Source organism: Canis lupus, chromosome 18, assembly GCF_003254725.2.
Source record: "Canis lupus dingo isolate Sandy chromosome 18, ASM325472v2, whole genome shotgun sequence".
NCBI classification, from domain to species: Eukaryota; Metazoa; Chordata; class Mammalia; order Carnivora; family Canidae; genus Canis; species Canis lupus.
Genome location: NC_064260.1, coordinates 47,010,112 through 47,032,053, shown reverse-complemented (window position 1 = coordinate 47,032,053; position 21,942 = coordinate 47,010,112). Strand labels below are relative to the sequence as shown.

General features: G+C 54.7%; 1 protein-coding gene across 2 annotated transcripts in view; it reads left to right on the top strand.

Moving 5' to 3' along the window:
* The window catches only part of OSBPL5 (oxysterol binding protein like 5), a 75,657-nt gene that overhangs the window by 5,663 nt on the left and 48,052 nt on the right, over positions 1 to 21,942 (top strand). Inside the window, exon 1 of one of the 2 annotated variants that reach the window (XM_049096406.1) lies at positions 19,311 to 19,445. The exons of the other annotated variant lie outside the window; for it this stretch is intronic. The gene's annotated coding sequence lies outside the window, so the exon portion shown is untranslated. Of the gene's footprint in view, positions 1 to 19,310; positions 19,446 to 21,942 lie in introns of those variants that run through there. 2 annotated transcript variants of the gene reach the window in all.

The following is a 21,942-nucleotide window of genomic DNA, read 5'->3' as shown; positions in this document are numbered from 1 at the left end:
GTAGGCGTCTCTCCTGGCTTCTGGTGGTCGTTGGCAAACTTTGCCTTCCTGGCGGGTAGAGGCATCACCGCATCCCAGCCTGGAGTCCCAGGCTGGCTGCTTCCCCTGTGAGCTGAGCCCTCCTTCCCCAGGGCCCTCTGCCAGCCCCGGCCCCACAGCCCACAGAGAGACTTCCAGCTGGCTGTGGCCCTGGCCAGCCCCAGGCAGGGGCCAGTTCCAGGCTGGTGGGTTTTGCCCCTGGGCAGTTGTGAGGGTTTTTTTCCTACTTCCCACTTCTCCCTGGAGCAACTCCCCTTCTTCCCAGCAGAGGTCACTGTGGGGTAAGGGTTTGCTAAACTGGACCCTGGAGAGTCAGTCCCACTCAAGGAAGGGGTGGGCCCAGGGGAGCGGGTCGGCCCAGGGGGAGCCAGTGGGTGCAGGGGGAGCCGGTCGGTGCAGGGGGAGCAGGTGGGCCCAGGGGGAGCCAGTGGGTGCAGGGGGAGCAGGTACGCCTGGGGGAAAGGGTGGGCCCAGGGGGAGGAGTAGGTCCAGGCAGATCGGGTGGGCAGGGTAGAGACCCCAGTGGAGCCCAGCAGTGCCCAGCGGGAGCCAGAGGTGACCATGTTCACAAGGCCAGCGCTGGCGACAGGGAACCAGGGAACCGACCGACGGCACCTCCGAGTTGATGCGTTCATGAGGCCCGCCGCGCGGGGCCAGGCCTTCGCCCACACCGGTGCTCACCCATCCTGGCCACTGAGACGCACAGAGCATCAGTGGAGCGCCCGCTGCGTGCCAGGCACAGGGCCCTGCTGTTCACAGGCATTCTCTCATCGAGCTCTCCAAAAAACCTGGCCAAGAAGGCGGTGTTAAAAGCCCAGTTTTAAATAAATAAATTAATTAAATAAAAGCCCCGTTTTATGGGAGGGGGAGGCTGAGGCTCGGCACAATAACCCATAACCCGGAGCTGTCGGCTGGAATGAGTCTCAGATCTGATGATTCATCTGCACCTTTCTCCACCCCCTAGTTCAACAGCTATTCTCTGAGGCAGAGATGCTTATCGGACATCCCTTCGGATGGAGATGATTAAGGTTTGCCTCCCAGGAAGGACGCAAAGCCTCTTAGTCTAAGCTCCTGGCAATCACTCACACCCTTAGTGTGAATGAGCAGGGGGGCTGTTAGGGCCTGGTCAGCACACCAGGACGTGGAGCACTGGGTATCCAGGACCATCAAGCACATTCAGAGCACCTGGGGAGCTCCCTAAGTAAGGGGGTGCACCCTGCAAGAGAGCCCAGAAGGCAGCAGGTGCCCAGCTGGTCCTGCAGAAAGAGAGCGTCCACCCTCAACCCTGCCCACCAAGGGACTGGGGGTACCTGCAGGGCTGCAGAGATGAGCCCCTGGTCAGCCTGAGGCAGGGAGGGGACGGAGGGGCTGGGGAGGTGAGGAGGGTGCTACAGAGGAGCCAGGGCCCCACAGGGAGCCCATCTGGGTCTGCCGAGAAGGCCGTCTCAGTCCCCAGAAACCCCCATACCCGGCACTGGGGTGGAGGTGCCCTGCAGGAGGCTCCCCTTTCTGCTACTCCTCTCTCTAGCCAAGAAAGGGGTGACCTAACCAGGACGGGAGGGCAGGGATCAAGATTCCTAGAACACCTCCCCACCCCCCACCCCCGGGCCCCCTGTGTGGATCTGACTCAGGGTCCCTAAAGACCTACTCTGGCCAGGAAGCCAGAACATGCCAGAAAGAGCACATGGGCCAGCGGGAAAGAGTAGGGCTGGCGGCAGGCCTCGGGGGCTTCCCGGACAGTTGTCCCATCCAAGCCCCGGCCACACCCTCTCATCTGTGAGCCGTGGGGCTCCGTGCCAGCTGCCCCCAGAGCATGTCCCTAAGGGGGACAGCTCCAGCTCACCGTCCTCCACAAAGGCCAGCTCTCTGACACACCAGCCTCCCCCCTTCTCTCCAGGTGCCGAGGGGGCCCCGGTGACTCTCTGGGGTAACAGGCCCCTGGCAGGTTCCCCTTACGCCCCCCTGGCATACCCCCTCCGCAAGCCCGGGCTGAAATCCCAGCAGCCCACAGGGGTGGTGTGAGACTACCACTCAGTGCTTTGCTCCAAGTGACCTATTTCTAAAATAGAGAGGCGTTTGTGCGTGCGTTGGGGGTGGGGGTCATGTCCCCACACCCTCCGGACCTCCTGCTTCTATAGGACAGCAGCCAATTCCAGCCAAGCTGTCCCTCCGTCCCTGTTCCTTTCCATTCCGTGACCCTTCGGAGGACCCTTCGTGTCTGGTGTTCAGTTCCCGGGGCTGGCTCAGCGGATGAGCCAATTTGGGGGGCTCTGTTTGTGGTCTCCCTGCGGTGTTGGGGACTGGGGGGCTGCCCCAAGGACCCAGCTCATCTGCCGGGCTGTGCAGTCACATCACCTGGGGCGCTTGTTAAACTCCTGAGGCCTGGACCCTCCCCTCCTCACCACCAGTTATGCAGGACTCCCTGGGGGTGCACTTGGGCAGGGGGGTGGGGGATCTGGGCCAGGCCTGTAGGCTGCTAGGGAGGGACTTTATGGGAGGAGGTGGGGGCTCCACAAGAGGCCAATGACCTGACTCGGAACACAGGTTGGAAATAAGGAAGAGGGGGCCCAGCAATCACAGGGGGGCTCTCTGGGGAGCCACCGAGAGAGCTGGTTCATAGCTACGCGGATACACGGAACCAAACCTCCCAGACCAAAACCACAGGAGAGTAAGACCTCGCAGGACCAAGGACGTCGGAATCTCCTCTGACTCGCCTGCTGGACATTCAGCCCTGCTCAGCCCCCAGACCTCCCAGGAACCTTACAAACAACGCAGACAGATGGGGGGCCTCCCCCCGGTGCTCACAGTCAGGTCCATCCATCCGTCCACTGGGCTCCATGGTCCTGACTCACGGAAGGGGCGTGAGCCAGGGGATGTCCAGGGTGGCTTCCAGGAGGCAGTGAGGCCGGAGCCCAGAGCTGAAGGAGAACTGTGCAGGCTGGGAACGGCACGTCCCTGTGGAGGGAGGACGCCAGGTGGCAGGACGTGCCTGGCCACTGTATTACGGTTTTCCCCTTCACCTTCTCAGCCCACGTCCCGGCGTCACCTCCCACGTTCACACCCCTTGGCTCCACTAGGAGCTGCGGGTTCCCAGAAGCTCGCTGCTCCCCAGGCCTGCTCCCTCCTGCTCTGCACCTTCCCTTCCCTGCAGCCCTCCTCAGGGGGAGGAGCCTGCCTGAACCCAAGAATCACCTGCTGGAGGAAAATGCCAACACCCAGGCGCCCCCAGGAGCTAGCTGGTCTCCGCCAGGGCCCTGGAATCTGCATTCAGAACTCCGCCCTGGTGAGCCCCAGATCCCCTCTGCACCCGCGCTGACCAGCCCCACGTCGGGCCCACCTGGGCACTGACCCTCGGCAGCCCTTTGGATGAGGCCAGGCCAGGAAGGGGACACGCGTCTGCTCCAGCAGCCCCCTGCCCGCACCCGGGCGCTCACCGCCGACCTGCTGCTACGCGGGTGTGCCCGGACCCCCGACGCTGCCCCCACGCCGAGCACAGGCAGAGTCGGGCCCAGGGCTTCCTCACGCTTCCCCGAGGGCCGGACGTCCGCCTTCGTGTGAAACTCACGGCAGCAGCGACCCAACGAATCAAAGATCCACTGACATCCTGGCTTCAGCAAGAGTGCAGGCCCGAGGCCGTGCGCCCCCTTCCCCGGCCGCCCCCAGGCCCATCCTGCCCTCTGCCCCCTAGGCCGCTGCTGCTCTTGACCGCGTGCGACTCCTTGTACTCAGGGACTGGCGTTGCGCTGCGCCGGTTCCTCGACTTGACGCTCCTGCTTATGCTGACATCAGCTACACCACGTAAACATCCCCAATCTGAACGCTTTGAAATCCGTGGTTCAAGTCAAGGTTATTTTTATTAATAAAAATCTACAGAAAAAAATCTTCAGTGAAGTCCCTCCCCGTAGCATACACCTTCGTCGCAGAACCCCGGGGCTGGAAGGACACACAGTCACCGCCCGACTTCCCACCCCAGACCGCCGTGTCCCCTGCGCAGGAGGCTGACCCCACCGGCTCACCCACACAGACCTCGGGAGTCACCAGTCACCAAGCTGGCTGCGGCCTCCGAGTCCTCCTGAGAATGCATGGGCCCTGGTTCTGCCCCTGGGGTCACTCACAACAGGGCAGCACTTTCAAGCACCCCACTTCCTCCACACATGCACCCCAGGACCCAACCACATGACCCCCCACCAGTTAGTCTGCTTTCTTCTGGGCCCACTCCCATTATCTGTGTCTTTCTTTGTGCCCACTGCTGATCTCAAGAGCTCATGTGGACTTAAACAGGTTATGATATATCAGGATCATCACCTCCTACGATACACACACTATACCTCTGTTAATGTGACCCAAGTGTGTCTGTAGGGGGAGGATGTATGTGTAGCATCTGTATCACACACCCCAGTAACAAATTAATGAGGTTCTCCTTCAGACAATATTTGGATTTATTTGGATACCTGGGTGGCTCAGTGGTTGAGCATCTGCCTTCAATTCAGGGCGTGATCCTAGAGTCCTGGGATCGAGTCCCACATCAGGCTTCCTGCCTGGAGTCTGCTCCTCCCTCTGCCTGTGTCTCTGCCTCTCTCTCTGTGTCTCTCATGAATAAATAAGTAAAATCTTTTAAAAATATATTTGGATTTATTAAGGGCCCTGGGTGAGTCCTAGCCTGAGGGCCAGTGTCTGGGGAACTTGGGAGCCCAGAGCCACCAGTGCCCAGGCTTCTCAGCTCACCTGTCCCCGTCATGATGTTCACACTCACCTGTGCACATGCAGGGTCAGCCACCCCCACAGCCGGGAAAATCATCCCTCAGACACACATGGAGTCAAATCCTTCCTTTGTCACTGGGGCCGTGAGACCTCAGGCAACGTGCTGAACCTCTCTGAGCTTCAAATCCTCATCCATAAACTGGCAACGGCATGATCTGTGCTGAGCACCACGGTGACAGCCCCCCCCCCAAGCCAGTGGGCACACGGGAAGGTCCCCATAAGTCACCTGTCCGTCCTGCCTCCTAGGCCTTGCCGTCCGTAGACCTGACTGCTCATCAACCCTCAGGGGCAGTGGGGGCCCAGGGATCATCCAGCCATCAGCAGGAGGCATCTGTCACCTCCACCATTGGTGGGAAGGGGGATATGAGAGAGAGACAGAGAGAGATGCCAGGCAGATTACGTGTGCATCCTTGGGACAGGGCCTCCAAGAGCTGAGTTAACCGAGAATGTCCAGGCTGTGAAACTGTGTTCACCTGGGCCAGGCTTAGTTAGCAGGTTCATTGAATTTCTAAGCCCACCCACCCCCAGCCAGGATGAATGGCACTGCCTGGTGCAGCAGCACTTGTCCAGTGACCTCACAGAGAATCCCTTATCCACTGGCACTGAAAGTGATGATCAGACTCAGAGAGAGCAAAGCAGGCCACAGCAGGTGCACAGGGCGTCCCTGGCAGCCCCCCGCCCACCATCAGACTCAGTTGCGAGATGGCCAGGCTCAGGGTTTCCTCCCTGGTGCCCTCCAAGGACCTTGCCAAGGACCACCTTGCTGGATGCCCCGCCCAGGCCTCAGACCTGAGCACAGAGGTGCATCGCCCTGGGGGACCGGGGACACCCCACCGCCTCCACTCCAGGCTCCCCTGCACAGGGTGTTATGGGTGTATCAGCCAGGGGTCTCTAGAGGAGCAGAACCGGTGGGGCACAGAGAGGTCTGTACCAGGAGGAGACTTATCACAGCAGTTGGCTCATGTGGTTGTGAGACCCAGAAGTCCTGCGATCTGCAGACAGCAGGCTGGAGACCCAGGGAACCAGTGGTGTGCTTCGGCCTGAGTCTGAAGGCCTGAAAAGGGAAGGGTTGGGGGGGGGCAAGTGTGAGTCCCAGAGTCCGAAAGCCTGGGAACCAGGAGGGCAAGGGAAGGTGGATGTGTCAGCTCCAGAAGAAAGAAAGAATTCATCTTTCCTCACCTCTTTGTCCCATCTGGGCTCCTGGTCCATCTGGTCTCGCCCCACTGGCAGGTCCTTTACTGGGTCTGCTGCATCAGGTGCTGGTCTCAGGACACCCTCCCAGGCACACCCAGAAGAGTGCTGTGACACCTGGACATCCCTTAGACCAGTCAACCTGATGCATAAAATAGGCCATACCATGAGCCTTTGTGAACATTTGTTTCTTCCCCATCTTCCCTGGCCTAGGAACGAATGCATGAGGACACGAAGATGGTTCAATGCACCACGTGCTCCATAGTTGCATTCCAGGATTTGGGGAAAGCTGCTCCATGAGTGGGGGGCAAGGGCACCGCTCCTCTGACGTGATGGGCATAAGGTGGTATCTCCTTGTGGCCTCAATCTGCATGTCCCCTAGGATTGGTGATGTCCAGCATCTTTCCATGTGCTATTGACCATTCGTATGTCTTCTTTGGAGATGTGTCTCTTCATGTCTTGTGCCCGTTTTAGAATCGAGTTTATTGTTGTTGAGGTGCAGGAGATCTTTATATATGCTGGATATTGACCCCTTATCAGGCATATGTTTGCAGATATTTGCTCCTTCTGTGGGTCTCCTTCTCCCTCCGTGGACAGTGGTCTGTGACACACAGAAGTTTTCAATCATTTTTTTAAAAGATTTTATTTATTCATGAGAGACAGAGAAAGAGAGAGAGAGAGGCAGAGACACAGACAGAGGGAGAAGGCAGAGGGCTCCATGCAGGGAGCCCGACGTGGGACTCAATCCTGGGTCTCCAGGATCAGACCCTGGGCTGAAGGCAGCGCTAAACCGCTGAGCCACCCGGGCTGCCCCAAGTTTTTAATCTTAATCAAGACCATTTTATCTACTTTTTTCTTTTGTGGCCTGTGCCTTTGGCATCACATCCTAGAAATCACTGCCCACCACAGTGTCACAAAGCTTTTTCTCTGTGTTTTCCTCTAGGGGTTCTATAGCTTCAGCTCTTACTTGGGGCTTTGATCCATCTTGAATGAATTTCCATACATGCTATTAGGTAGGGTCCAACCTCATCCTTTTGCATGTTCATGTCTTGTTCTCTCAACATCATTTCCTGAAAATTCCCCCATTGAGTGGTCTTGGCAACCTTGTTGTAAATCGTTTAACCATATAAATGAGGGTTTATCTCTGGGCTCTCTATTCCATTGGTCTGTACATCTGTCTTTGTGCCAGGATCACACTGTTTTGATAACGTAGCTTTGTAGTTAATTTTGAAATCAGAAAGCATAAATCCTCCAGCTGTGTCCTTTTTCAACATCATTTTGTCTGTTTGGAGGCCCTTGTGATTTCATATGAATTTTTGGATGGATTTTTCTATTTCTGCAAAGAAGTCACCGGGATTTTTCTAGAGATTGCATTGATTCTGTAGATTACTTTGAGTCTTACGGACATCTTAGTGGGCAGTTCCTTTTTGCCCTGGACCCTTTCCACCAGGTAGAGAGTGTGAAGGGAGAGAGGACACTACAGAAAAGCAGATAAAGTACTTTTCAGAGTCTAGACCCACACGGTACTTCACAGAAGCCACTAGTCACACTGGCCCATTCAAACAGATGCCAAATTCATTAAAATTCAGTTCCCCGGTTGCACGAGCCATATTCCAATCACTCGGCAACCACACATGGCTGGTGGCCACCAAATTGGGCCACAGGGCTTACCAGACACTTCCATCGCTTCAGAAAGTTTGGTTGAATGGTGTCATCCTAGACTTTTTTTTTTTTAAGTTTCCTCTCTTTATTCCAGCAACTGAACAATAATAAAAAAGAATTACATGAAATCCTACTGTCACCAAGTCTGAGAATAAAAATCAAACAGGATGGCTTTTCTCTCTTTTAAGGCAGAACTAGGAGATGATTTTTTTAAAAGAGCATTTTCAGTTAAATTGTAGCTAAATGCACTTTATTACTGGAACGCATCAAGATTTAGAAGGATTAGAAGGGCTAGCTAATTGTCTGTACACACAGTGACTCATGCAGTCCGTTTGCCCGGGATTAATCTTCTGTCGAGTATCTCCTGGCTGGGCTATGTGGCTCGTGTGACATTGATTGTGTGTTCTGTGTGGAGCCGGAATTGAAAACTGGGAAAACAGATCAATTTAGGGGCCAGAAAGCTACCACAGAAGAGGTGTTCGCATGAATTTGAGGGACTCGGATCTTCACGCTTCTCTGATGAGTCCAACCGCCACGTTTGATTGAGTTGTTCTTGTTTGAAGAGCACCTGCCTTAGGCCCATGGGACACGTAGGGTCCAGCAGGTGAGCCACCATTTCAGGTGACCTTAAGTTAGAGGATATTGGGCTGGTGCAAGAAATCTGATAAAAATGCACAGTAGGGAAGAAATGGCACCTATCAAAGAGAAATATACTGATATGTTAAGATTGAGACTTAAAATGGTCATCAGCATATTCCTTCTTCAAGCACAGCTGACGTCTCAGGAGTACGTCATGGTGATGCAGTAGGATGTGATTCCCCCAGCGAGTCCACCACCTGTCCCCTGCGAAGTCATTACACGGTGGAGAGCCTCCCCCATGCCGAACCATACCTCCCTGTGGCTTATTTATTTGACAACCAGAAGCTTGTGCTTCTTAGCCGCCTTCCCCTGCTGCGCCTGCGTCCCACCCTCCACTCTGGAACCCACCAGTTTGTTTCTGTGGTCTGCTTCTGTTTGAGAATCCTTTGTTTTGCTTTGTTTTGTTTTGTTTTGTTTAGAGTCTACACAGAAGCAAGACCATGTAGTGTTTGTCTTTCTCTGTCCGACCTGTTTTATTTGCAATATCCTCTGGATCTGTCCATGTTGTCACAGATGGCAGGATTCCACTCTGTTATGACTGAGTGATATTCCATCGTGTGTGTGTGGGTGCGTGTGTGTGTGTGTGTGTGTGTGTGTACACCAGTTCTTTATCCATTTATCCATTTATCTGTCGATGGACAATTAGATCATTTCCATATCTTGGCTGTTGTAAATACTGTTGCGATAAATACAGGACTGCAGATATCTTTGCAAATTAGTCTTTTCTTTTCTTTTTTTTTCTTTTCTTTTCTTTTCCAGATAAATACCCAGTAGTGTGATTACTAGATCATAAGGTAGCTCTATTTTTCACTTTTTGAGGAACCTCCATACTATTTTCTTTTTTTTTTTCTTTTTTTTTTTCCATACTATTTTCCAGAGTGGCTGCAACAGCTTGCATTCCCAACCATCAGTGTAAGAAGGTCTAGTTTCTTCACATCCTCGCCAACACTTGTTGTTTCTCATGTTTCTGATTTTAGCCATTCTGACTGGTGTGAGGTGGTATCTCGCCGTGGCTTTGATTTGCATTTCCCTGGTGGTGAGGGATGGTGAGCATCTTTTCCTGTGCCTGCTGGCCTTTCGTGTGTCTTTGGAGAAATGTCTGTTCGTGCCTTCTGCCCATTTTTAAATCAGGTTGGCTTTTTTCTTAATATGACTTGCAGGGAGTTCTTTATATGGTTTGGATACTAACCCCTGTTGGATGCATGATTTGCAAATGTCTTCTTCCATGTCGTTTTGCTGGTGGTTTTCTTTGCTGTGCAGAAGCTGTTGTTTGCTGTAGGTTCGCTTGTTAATTTTATCTCTCGTTGCCCCTGCCTGAGGAGACTGGCCCGAAAACAGATCACCAAGACCAATGTCAGAGAGGTTACGGCCTATGTTCTCTTCTAGGAGTTTTAAGGCTCCTGGTCTCTCATTTGGATCTTTCATCCACTTGGAGCTGAGATGTGTGTGCTTTAAGATAGGGATCCAGCTCCGTTCCTCGCACATCGCTATCCAGGCCTGGACTTCGCTAAGTTGCAAGAGGCCCAAAGTGGAAATATAAAAATCCCCAAGTCTGAACCGGCTGAGATTCTTTCCACAAAATAGGGCCTCGAATAAAAATCAAGGCAATTATGGTCAGTTGTTGGAAGGCAGAGTTACAATTCTGATGGGCGGCGTGGACTTCAAGGAACTGATTTTCATCATGAAGCAGGAAGGAAGGAGAGGGAGTGGTGGACGCTAGTGGTGCCCACAAGAGGGCTTCTCTGGAGTCCACCTCTCAACCCCAAGGAGATGCAGGAGCTGCAGGCTCAGCCCGGACCTGTGCGCCCCCAGGCAGGAGACTTAGGCCCTGTTCTCCTCCTTATACAAATCCACAGCCTCCCTTTTGTCTTGTCTATCTTCAGTGAAGCCTTTCCCACTACACCCATGGCCCAGGCCCCTCCAAAGCTGAGCCTCCTGCAGCACCCCCTTCCCCAGAAGTCCACCACGTGCCCCTTCCTCGTTGGCCAGCAATACAAGGTGTGAGTTGCAGGGCTGCTGCTGGCTGGCTGTCACAGCCCTGACAGCTAAGGAGAACAGCGATAGGGAAGGGCCTGAGTGCCCCGCCTCCAATGGCACACACCCACATCTAGGAACAGCGCCAGACCCCCAGCCAGGAGCCACGTCTGGGAGGATGGCCCCATACTTGTGGCCAAACTCCTCCAGAGAGGGCCAGATGGAGGACCCTGAGGCCTGCAGTGACAGACACTGCTTCTTTCCCACCCCAGACAGGGCTGTGGTCATCCTTGGCTGGGCACACTCTGGGTTCTAGGTATACTTTCAGAGACTTTGAAGGCCTCAACGTTCATGATGGGCCACCTCCAGCCCTTCTCACTGCAGACCCATGGGCAGCCCTCCAAAGCCTGAGCATCAGCGGCTCCCTTACCCTGAGCTGGCCCCACGGGGCTGTTACACCAGCCTTGGCTGATGACCTATGTCCATAGGCACCCCTATGTCCTGGGAGCCATACCTTTGAAGGCTTGGGTCCCCTGCCCTGGCCCTGGCAATAAGACTCCAGGTAACCAGGACCAGAGGTGCTTTTGGAAAGGGCTGGAGCTCATGATCCTGTACATGCTGGGCCCTCTCCAGAGTACTTATAAGGCGTGGTGCGTGTCTCCATGCAAGCCAAGCTGTCTGGTCCCCACTCACTTCTTTTTGATATGCAGACCTCAGTTATTTATTTTCAAATTGTCGCTTACCAATTATATGTACACTTTTTCATTGTTCCACCAAGATGCCTTTTGATATGTAATTATATTCTGTAAAGTCCATCCTTTTCAGGGTATAGCTGTAAGCGTTTTGACAAAGCTATACAGTTGTGTAACCACCACCACAACCGAGGTGAGGTAAAGAACAGTTCTGGCACCCCCCAGAATCTCCTGGTGTCTCCCTGTGGTCAGTCCATCCTCACTCCACCCTGAACCACTGGCAAAACCAACGTGTTTCCTGTCCCTATATTTTGCCTTTTCCAGAACATCATATGAATCATACCATGCGTAGGCGTTTATGTCTGGCTTCTTCCACTTGGAGCGATTTGAGACTTCATCCATGTTGTTGAGTGTGTCTATGGTTTGCTCCTTTGATTGTTGGCTAGTTTTCCACTGAAGGGACGTACCACATTTTCTTTACCCCCTCACATTGAAGGACATTTGGTTGTTTCAGCCTTGGATGATTAGGAGTCAAGCTGCTGTACATACGCATTTTCATGTAGGTTTCATGTGGGCGTAAGTTTTCATTTCACTTGGGTAAATACCTAGGAGTAGAACAGGCAGGTCTCATGGTCAGTATCTGTTTTCCTGTATGTGGAACCACCAAACCATCATCCCGGCTGGCTGCACCACTTTGCACTGCTCTCCTCAGTGTGGAGGGCTCTGTTGCTGCCCACCCTGGGTACTCATTATCTGCCTTGGCCATTCTAACGGGTGTGTGGCGCTAGCTCATCATGGTTTTTATCTGCAATTCTCTAATGACCAAAGCTTTCCCATGTGCTTATTTGCCACAGGCAAAGCTTCTTTGGTAAGATGGTTGCTCAAATGTTTTGCCCATTTTTTATAGGGTTGTTTTATTTTCTTACTGAGTTTTGAGAATTCTTTATATTTTCTGAATACCAGTCCTTTATCAGATACGTGTTTTGCAAACATGTTCTCTCAGCCTGTGGCTTATCTTCTTGTTCTCTTAACAGCATTTTTGAAATAGGAGTTTTTAATTTTGATGAAGTGCCAAAGTCTGATTTACCATTTTATTCTGGTACAGATTGTGCTTTTGGTATTATAGCTAAGAAAATGTGGCCTAACACAACATCACAAAGATTTTCTTTCTCCTATGTTTTTCCTAGAAGTTTTATAGTTTTATGTCTCAGATATAGGTCTATGACACATTTTGGGTTAATCTCTGGTTAAGGCATAAGGTATGTACCAAGGCTTATGTATTGGTCTAGGTATATGTGTGTTTATTTTTGCATGTGGATATCCAACTATTTCAACACCATTTGCTGGAAAGATGCTCCTTTCTCCATTGAATTGCTTTTGTATCTCTGTAAAGAATTGATTGACCATATATGTGTGGCTCTGTTCCTGTCCCATTGATCTGTGTCTGTTCTTCTGCCAATACTGCACAAGATTGATTTCTCTAACTTTAGAGTAAGTCTTAAAATAAAGCGGTGTGAGTTTTCCAATTTTATTTTATTTTTTCAAAACAGTTTTGGCTATTCTAGTTACTTTGAGTTTCCACACAAATTTTAGAACCAGCATGTCACTTTCTATACCAAAAAATCGTGCGGGAATTTGGATTGAGATTGTGTTGAATCTATTGACCAGTTTAAGGCAAATTAACCTTTGCCTTTAACAGTATTGAGTGTTCCAATTCATGAACATGGTATGTCTCGCTATTTGTTTATGTCTTTTTTTAAAAAGATTTATTTATTTATTTATTTATTTATTTATTTATTTATTTGAGAGAGTGTGCATGCCCACAAGTAGTGGGGGAGGAGCAGTAGTAGGGACAAGCTAGAGGGAGAGAATCTCAAGGAGACCTCCCATTGAGCACAGGGGCAGTGGGGGTGGGGTGGGGGGCTCAATTTCACGACCATGAGATCATGACCTGAGCCAAAATCAGGAGTGGGAGATTTAACAAACTAAGCCACTACCCCTGTTTATGTCTTATTTGGTGTTTTTTTTCATCAGTGTTTTGTATTTTCAGCAAATAGACTTTTTGTATATTTTTTAGATTACATTTAAGTGTTTCATGTACTTTGGTGTACTGAGAGTAGATGGTGAGTTCAACAATAATGGTGGTAGTGGAGATGATGGTGATGATGATGATCATGATGATGGTGATGATCATGATGGTGGTGATGATGGTGAATATCATGAACATGATCATGATAGTGATGGTGATGAAGATGATAATAATAGGAGAGGAGAAGGTGAGAGTGGCAAAGCCTGGATTCACATCTCATTCTGACTCTAAAGCCCAAATTAATTCCAGCATACCATACTGAAATCTGTGTAATCCACTTTCTAGCATCCTCTATATCAGTGGCTTTCAAACCTTTTAATCTCAGGATCCTTTCCATTAAAAAAAAAAAATTATTGGGACCACAGAGAACATTTGCTTCTGTAGACTAGTCTGTCAATGTTTACTCTAATTTTTAAAATATATTTATTTAATTATTCATTTGAAAATAACAATGACAAACCCATTATGTTAACACAAATAATGCATTATTTATGAAAACTATATTTTCCAAAATAAAAGTATTTGTTGGAAAGAATGACATTGTTTTACATTTTTTGAGAGTCTTTTTAACATCTGACTTAATGGAAGCCAGCTAGATTCTCACATCTGCTTCCATGTTCCATATTGAAATATCACATGGTGGTAGCCTCTGGAAAATTCCCCTGTCGATTTTAAGAGAATAAAGGTGAAAAAGGCAAATAGCATTCTAGAAGCATAATAATCTTTTGTGTTTTGGACCTCTGGAACAGTCTCAGAGACGCCCAGGAGTGTTCCAATTTCACACTTTGAGAACTGCTACTCTAGATCCTCCAAAGTAAGTGTAGACAATCGCAGCTGCAGGGAGCCCTGGTGTTCCTGCAGGGGCAAAGAAGCACCCCAGAGCTGTGCATGCTCCAAAGTGACATGTCATGTGACCTGCATGATCTTCCCTCCTCACATTCTCAGTTACCTTCCCATAATGTTGCTGGGCTTCTTATCAGCCTCTTGGTGGACAAGTTATGCCTGCTAACCAAAACCCAGCCCCATAAGAGAGTGGCTGCTGACCAGTGTCCTGGTGACAGGAGCAGCACGTTTGACCACCACCAGACCCAGCACCGTGAATCTGCAGAGCCACCCTCCCCAGGACAGGTTTCCACATCAGGTTTTCCACAGAAGAAAGGGTAGCACCTCTCTTGGGCACATATACCCCCCCAGCTGCTCCCTCCACAGAGTCCCAAAGGCAGATCCGGCCTTGGAAACTGTTCTTTCAGCACTCACTGTCCATGTGTCATAGGCAGCAGCCCCAAGCCCTCCCCGGACTTGGAAGAGAGAATGTGCCAGATTCCCCACGGTTCTCCCAAAGACAGACTGTACAAAGCCAGACCTCAGCCCCAGCGGGTTTCCAAAACCTGTGCCTTGGGGCACTGGGTCACCCTAACTGACTGGTGATCACCAGACAGATAGGGCAGCCCCCGAAGGAAGGCTGAGGCCTTCAGTGCTCCAGGGAAAGCCCTCCCTGCTCATTCTATCCTCTCTACACTGGGGCTAGGGAGGGCAGGGCTCAGGCATCCAGCCTGGATTTGCTCCAGTCATTGGCTTCCCGGACCCTAAAGCTGTGTCCTCACATGAAGACCAGAACAAAAGCATTTAGAACAGGAAAGAAGCTCAGCGTACCAAGGACAAGCTCGCTAATACAAGCACTGCAGGTGTGATGGTTACCTGCCATAGTGGGGTGACGTGTGTCCCCCAGAAAGACACATCCATGTCCAAACCCCCAGTACCTGTGAATATGGACTTATTTGGACATAAGGTGTAAGTACAGGTGTACTTAAGGATTTCCAGATGAAATCATTCTGAATGATCTTGGTGGATCCTAAACCCAATGACTGCGTCCTTCGAAGAAGAAGGAGGAGATTCAAGACAGTGTCACAAGAGGTGGGAGGGGAGAAAGTGGTGGGCCGACAGCTGCAGAGGCTAGAGGGATGCAACCACAGGCCAAGAAACTCCAAAGATTGCCAGCATGTCCTCCGGCTGACTTCCAGCTTCTGCGTGCTGCTCTTGCCCAGAGAAGAGGCCACTGACACACAGTGGATATCACAGCTAAGCTGCAGGTGGGCCCTGCCGGAGAGTATGGCTGGGGGTGAGTGAGCTGACCCCCCTCCCCTGGGCACTGCCCACCCTCAGGGTGTTTCCCTGAGCACATCACCCCACCTCGCAGCTGCCCCATCATGGTCCTGCTCCCTTCTCAGTGCTCAGTGCCCCAGAGGATGCTGCAGGCACTAGCCCCATGCACGAGCCAGAAGACATGTCTGCTGGCCTAGATTTTCACCTGCAAGAACCAACTCTGTATGTGCGAGGGGGTCCGAGTACGGATGCATGAGCACGTTCACCAGCACACAGCACACACGCTCCTCATGAGCCCCGAAGGCCACGCCAGCCTCCCAAGTCTAGATATGGGGGTGTTGCCCTATAAATAGCACCTTCTCATCCCTCCAGGTAGCACAAGTACTGTCGCCCAGAGAGGTGGGAAAGGCATGTCTTTATTACCATCAGATGTCTGCCTGAATCCGCGGCTTTCTGGAAGACGGGTATGTGTGTAAGAGACACGGAGAGGGCACGTGTGAGCGCCACCCGGGAGGCAGGCCTGCTCAGGAAGCCCCAGCCTGGAGGCAGGAACCCCCCAGCCTTCTGAAGGAGAGTCTGCAGCTGGACTCTCCCCGGGTTCCCTGAGAGAACAGAAGACGGCCCCTGCTCAGCCCCCCGCACCTGGCTCGGTGACTCAGGGTGTGAGGACAGCGGCGTCTCTGTGGAAAGGAGGGTCATGTCAGGGGACACAGAGCCTCCCTGCTCCTCCCCGGGCCCCCCCTCAGGCTCTGCCGGCGCCACCCTCCACCGTGGGAGCTGAGGCCGCAGACACCAGTACCGCCCAGGCCCGCCCAGGCCCGAGGCCCAAGGCTCAGAGAGGGAGAGCCTGCCTCCTGCCACTGCCAGCGGGGTTGGCCTGACCCATGCGTGGCCTGAAGCCCTGCCTCTACCTCCCCTCCCTGCTGTGGGGACAATGGTGACCCCCACCTATGCAGAGCGGGTGATGCAGCGGGGTCACACGTAGAAGCTGAGGACACAGTGCCAGACTCATGGTGACAGATGGATAAATGCCACAAGCATTTTTAAGAATTAGCTGTTGTGTTCTGGAGACCATCGGGCTTCAAACTCAACATACACCACTTGTGGGTGTTACCTTAGCCCCACTGCCCAGGTGAGGGAACAGCCTAGGGAGTGAAGGGTCTCACAGCAGAGATGCTTCCAGAGCTGTCCCCAAGTTCTGCATGCCACACCCCCAGGGTGGACTTGCCCTCAGGGCAGCAGGGAAGGCAGCCGGGCCCAGGTTCACCTGCCCTGGCCAAACCTCCAGGTTGCCCCCCTGACCCCCAGAGTAACAGGATCAGGGCCCAGCTAGGAGTAGGGCATCCCACCTACACCCTTACAACTTAGGCCTCAGTCTCCTTACCTGAGAAATGGGGAGAAATTGTACTGCAGATCCTGCCGGCTCAGAAAGCAGAGGCAAGGATACAGCGGGCACCACACCTGGCTCAGCTCTCCTCCCCGGGGACGTCAGCCCACCAGTGCCGGGCCTTGCAGAGGAGGGAGCCCAGGGAAGCCCATCCCTGCAGCCACCGTCTCTGAAAGGGGCCCAGGTGTGTTCTAGGTGTGTTCCATGGTCTCTGGCTATCCCAACCCTCACCAGGGAGTTAGCCAGGTCTAGAGGGAGGGGTGAGGGCTTGTGAGGCTTTATCCCTGCACCTGTGTTTTTTTTTTTTATTATCAAGATTTTATTTATTCATTCGTGAGAGGCACAAAGAGAGAGGCAGAGACACAGGCAGAGGGAGAAGCAGGGTCCCTGTGGGGAGTTGGATGTGGGACTCAATCCCAGGACCCTGGGATCATGACCTGAGACAAAGGCAGATGCTCAACCACTGAGCCACTCAGGTGCCCCCAGAGCCATTCCTTTCCCTGGGTTCAGTTCAGAAGTGTGTTCCTGCCCGAGGTACGCATGGCCACTCTGGACAGGGGAGGAAGGAAAGCTACTCTTCTTGGCCCCATTTATAGGTGAGGAAACCAGGGCAGAGGATTGCAGGGACTTGCCCAAGACCCCGCAGCTCCCAGCAGCTAGCCCACCCCACTCCACTCATCCCCGAGCCTTTCCAGAGTCTTGGTCCTCCACACTGACCACAATGCCCATACACCACCTCCATTTGACAGGTGGATGAGCTGAGGCCCAGAGGAACAGGTCACCTGCCCAGGGACCGAGCTGCTCTCTGGAGCATGCTCCCTCTCCCAAACCAGGCAAGAAGCTGGAAAGGGTCTTTCTGGAAGAGTCCAGGGTCAGCCATGCTGCTGACACCTAGTGCTGGGTCTAACAGGGTGGCACCTTCCTTGCTTCCCAGGTGGTCACCTGCTGATCCACCTGGTGATCCATCGCAGTGAGTGCATCAAGCTTGTCCAGACTCCACCCTGTGACCCACCCCCCTTTGTCATCTGGGAGGACAGTCTTTCCCACCCCCATCCCTATATTCGGCCAGGTGTCCCTTTGACACCTCAGCAGCGTCATTTTGTGACATCAAGATGGTTGCAAGTCACCAGGATCATCAGTGACTGGAAACTTCCCCTACAGTGGCCCCTGAGACCTCCGCCCCAGGAGAGAACAGCTTTGTTTTCTTCTTCGGTCCCTCACGCATTGGCCCAGCAACCAGCAGTTTGCTAGGCTCCTGGCCACCACACCCCAGCTTGTGCAGAGGCTTCAGAGAGGGAGGAGTAGTCCCGGCCGGTGTCCATCTGCCCTGCACTGCGCATTGAGCAGACCCTTTCCTGAAGGGGGGGCCACTTGCCGCAGGCCGCAGAGCAGGAGTCTGCTATGGCCCTGAGCATCTTGTCTGAGCAGTTCTGCATCCGAAGGCCTTGCAAGGTGACTATGGGGTGGGAGGAGGCTAGTCCTGGGGAGGCACTCAGAGCAGTCCAAGGTAGTACCCCCTTCCCTAGCCCAAAGCCCCTCATAACCATCAGTGGCTGGTGCTTCTGTGCCCCTGGAAACCACCACCTGGTCTAAGAGGTGGGCCTGGTGCTGAGGCTGGGGGAAGGGATTTGGTTGGGGGGTACACCAGCTGGCTGGGGGCAGAGCTCAAGTGGGCCTTCCTGCAGTGGCTTTCCCCAGGAGACTGGCTCTTTCCAGTCCCAGGGCCTGAAAGGGGCCCCAGTGGGCAGTCAAATGTGCCAGGCTTGCCCCACAGTCCTGCCTAGTGGTCCTGCTGCATCCCCCTGACCATCAGGCTTAGGGGCGGCCCTTGGGACACCCTTGACCCAACATAAATAAAAAGGTGGACATTCACCTGTGAGCCAGAAGCTTCAGATTGGGAGAGGAGATTGGGGCTTGGCCAAGGTGTCCCATTCCTTGGAGGGGAGCAGACTGGCTGAGGGTTTCCATTTGGAAAAGGCTCTGCGCCCTGGCATGGCCTACCCGGGCTGGGGGTGCCTGGAAGGGACCAGGTTCATCTTGTCTCTGCCCCCGGAAGGTAGATGCTCTCAGGAGGCCCCTGCAGTTCCAAAGACTGCATGGTGGCCAGGGCTGGGGAGACCTCTCACACTGCTGGGCTCCCACCTGCAGCATGAGTGACTTAATAGAACAGGACTTCAAGATCTAAAAAGCTCTCTGGGAGCAGAAGGGATGAGGGGGATGCACCGGAGGAAACGTGCAGGTGGGCCCCCAGTAAGCTCCTGGCCAGAGGTCCTGCTAGAAATGGGGTTTTGGCACACCTGTAAGACAAGGACAGAGGGCCTGGGTTTCTGGGGTTCCTTCTATGCTCTGGTGGCTTCTGTGCCTGGAAGAAAACTGGTCTGGGGCCCAGGAAGAGAGAGGGGGCACCCTGGACTCTGCTAGGGTGGGCTGCAAGCGGCCAAGCATCTGTGACCACCGCACCATCTGGCAGCTGGTAAATGGGAGGACCCCTCCAGGCTACCCCCCTGGCCCCCCAGGCTCATTCACCACCGTCAACCCTGCCCGGGGGCCTGATCCAACTGCCACATACCAGACCCGGGTAGGGAGTAGGGGGGCGAGGAAGCCTGGGGTCCCTGTGCCCCAGTCCGGGATCCCACCCGGGTTTTGTGGCCGCCGAGCCCTCCCCGTGCTCCTCGCCCCTCCCCGCCGCGGCCCCCGCTCCTCCCCGCTCCTCCCTCTTCCCTTCCTCCCGCGCCCTCCCTCCTCCCCGCCCCCTCCCCTCCCCTCCCCTCCCCTCCCCTCCCCTCCCCTCCCCGCTCCCTCCCCGGGCTCCGCGGTTGGATCAGTCCTCTGGCATTTCCTGCAGCCGGGCCGCCGCCAGCTGAGCCCCGCGCGCCCGGCCCGCCCGCCGGCACCGAGTCTCCGCACGGTAGGCGCAGGGGCGCGGCGGGCGGGGGCCGGCCGGGGAGGCGGCGGGGAGGGCCGGGGCCGGGCGGCGGGGCCGCGGCCGGGAGGGCCCCGCGCGTCGGGAGGGCCGCCAGCCGCGGGCGCGGGGGTCGGGGAGCCCCGAACCGCGGCCCTCGGGCGGGGGACTGGGGCGCAGCCGGGGGGGCCCGGGGGGCGCGGGGGCCCGGGAGTGGGAGCGGCGCGCGCAGCAGGCTTCCCGCTCGCTCCGCGGGGCCTGGACTGGGGACGCGGGGGGCTTGCGCGCCCCCAGCCCGGCCGCCCTGGGTCGGGGCGCCCCCCGCGCCCCCCGCGCGTGGCATCGCCGCGCCCGGCGCCTTCCCGGGGGCAGCGGTGTCTGGGCCACGGAGCGAGGGGCTGCCCGGGCTGGGGGAAGACCCTGCCTCACCCACCAGCCACAGCCACCACCTCTGGGCCGCCGACCCCCTGAAGATAGAGACTTAGCAAGTGGGAGGGCAGACCGGAGTCAACCAGAGGGTCCTGGGGAGGTGGGCCGGGGAGGGGGCGCTGTCAGCAGCCCCTGGGGCCACTTACCGACCGGGGCTCCCCAGGCGCCGCCCCTCCCCCCTTGCGGGCTGTCTGCTGTCAGCAGCCAGCTGGAGTTAGGATTTCCAATGTCTGGGGATGTGGACAGGTCCTGCGGGGTGAGGTAGGCTTCTCGGGCCCCCACGCATCCTTGCGCTGGGCCCAGCCTGGCCTTGCTGGAGCAGTTGGTTGGATTCCTGCTCTTTTGCCATTTGGGATTTTACTCACACTTTGCTGCTCTGTCTACACAAGAAATCATATAGATATGTGTCTGCCCGTCTGCCTGAACCCCTTCAAAATGCCTTTTACAGGTGGACCTCTGTAATTGTCTCCAGGTTACAGCCCGCAGGCTGGGGACAAACTAAGGGTGTCACAGCTAGGGACGTGGGCACAGCCTTTGGGTTAGACGTGTGTGTCCTTGGGTCTGTGTGCGCTGTGTGGATCCAGGCCCCAGAGGGCAGAAACCCTGGCCTCAGCAATAGCAGGCTGAGTGGTCTTTGGGCTGTGTTCTCACCCCAACTGCTTGGTCTTGCAGGGTCTTGTGGCTCCTTGAATTGGAGGCAGTTCAGGGGCATCTGACAGCCCACCATCAGGCTCCCAGCTCCGGATCTGCAGATCCTATTGTCTGCCGGCACGTGTGTGGGGCAGTGGCCGAGGTGCCAGGGAGGCAGGCACTGAGTGGGTCTGTTGGGTGTCTCTTGTCTTGTCTGTGTTTAGAAAAGGTGACAAAGCAGATGAGCCAGGCGAGGGCCCTGTGACCCGCCTTGTCTTGGGAGGGGGAGCCTGTGCAGAGGCCTGGGCAGGGCATCTTGGAAGCCAACTGCAGGCTCCTCCTTCCTGGGCCCGGGGGTGCGAAGTCAGGCCACCAATCTGTTGTCTTCAAAGGTCTGCTTCTGGCTCTTTACAGAATGCCGAATGCAGCCCTTCCCCCCTTAGGATGGTATTTACTATGCTGAGAATGTCCAGGATCAATGTCTGTCCTGAAATCTCTCTCCCTGGAAGCTTCCTGAGCTGGGAGACTAACCTGATGTGCTGTAATCAGGGAGGGAAGAGACCCTCCCTGTGGAGCCGGTGGTTTGAAGACTGCTGGTCTTTGGTGGCTGTGTTTTTACTTGTGCTTTCTGCTGATTCTGTGATTGAGCCAGTGTGAGTGTGCATGCACACACACACACACACACACAATGTGCAGGTGGAGGGGGTCTCACCCAAGGTGATAGAAGCATGCCCCGCCCCTTACCCGTTTGTTGTTCAAGCGACAGGTGTGCAGCCGCAGCTGAGAAACCTTGCATACCCACTCACAGTTGTATGGGTGAGGCCTGAGCCCCAGGATGGGGGCTGCAGAGGGGCAAGCACAGCGGCGCACAGTGCATGGCAAGAGGACTCGGACATCCTGGCATGATGGGAACCGTCAGATGCAGTATCCCCCTCCCCGACCCCCCGTGGGGCCCCTGGGTTGGGTGCCTGGCTGTGGGGAGTGGCAGAGGTGGCACCATCCCGTGTTGGGGGGCCAGATGCTGGGTGGTACAGAAGGACGGTGCTGGGTGGCCACCCTGGGAGGTCCTCGTGCTGCTCAGGGCCGCCCTGAAGGAATAGGGTGCCGTTCTGGGTGCCAGGTTTGCCCCATACCCTACCAAGCCTACAGGTCCAGGTAACAGAACTTAGAGCCCAAGGATGAGCTCTCTGAGGCTTTGCAGCAGCCGGGCTGGATCGGTAACCCTCCTGGCGCTGGCTGCTGGTCTGGGGAGATGTCTAAGCAGATAGGGGAGTCTCTGCAGGGCATGGCAGCCGTGGTTGGTTATAAAGAATTTGGAGTTCGGAGCATGGTGTTCCTCTCGCACGGCCGTTGTTCTGAGCCAGGGCCCCGGGACCGTGTGTGGGCGGGTGTGAGTTTGGCTTCTGCTGGCCTGGTGTTGCTGCCAAGGGGAGTGGGCACCAGC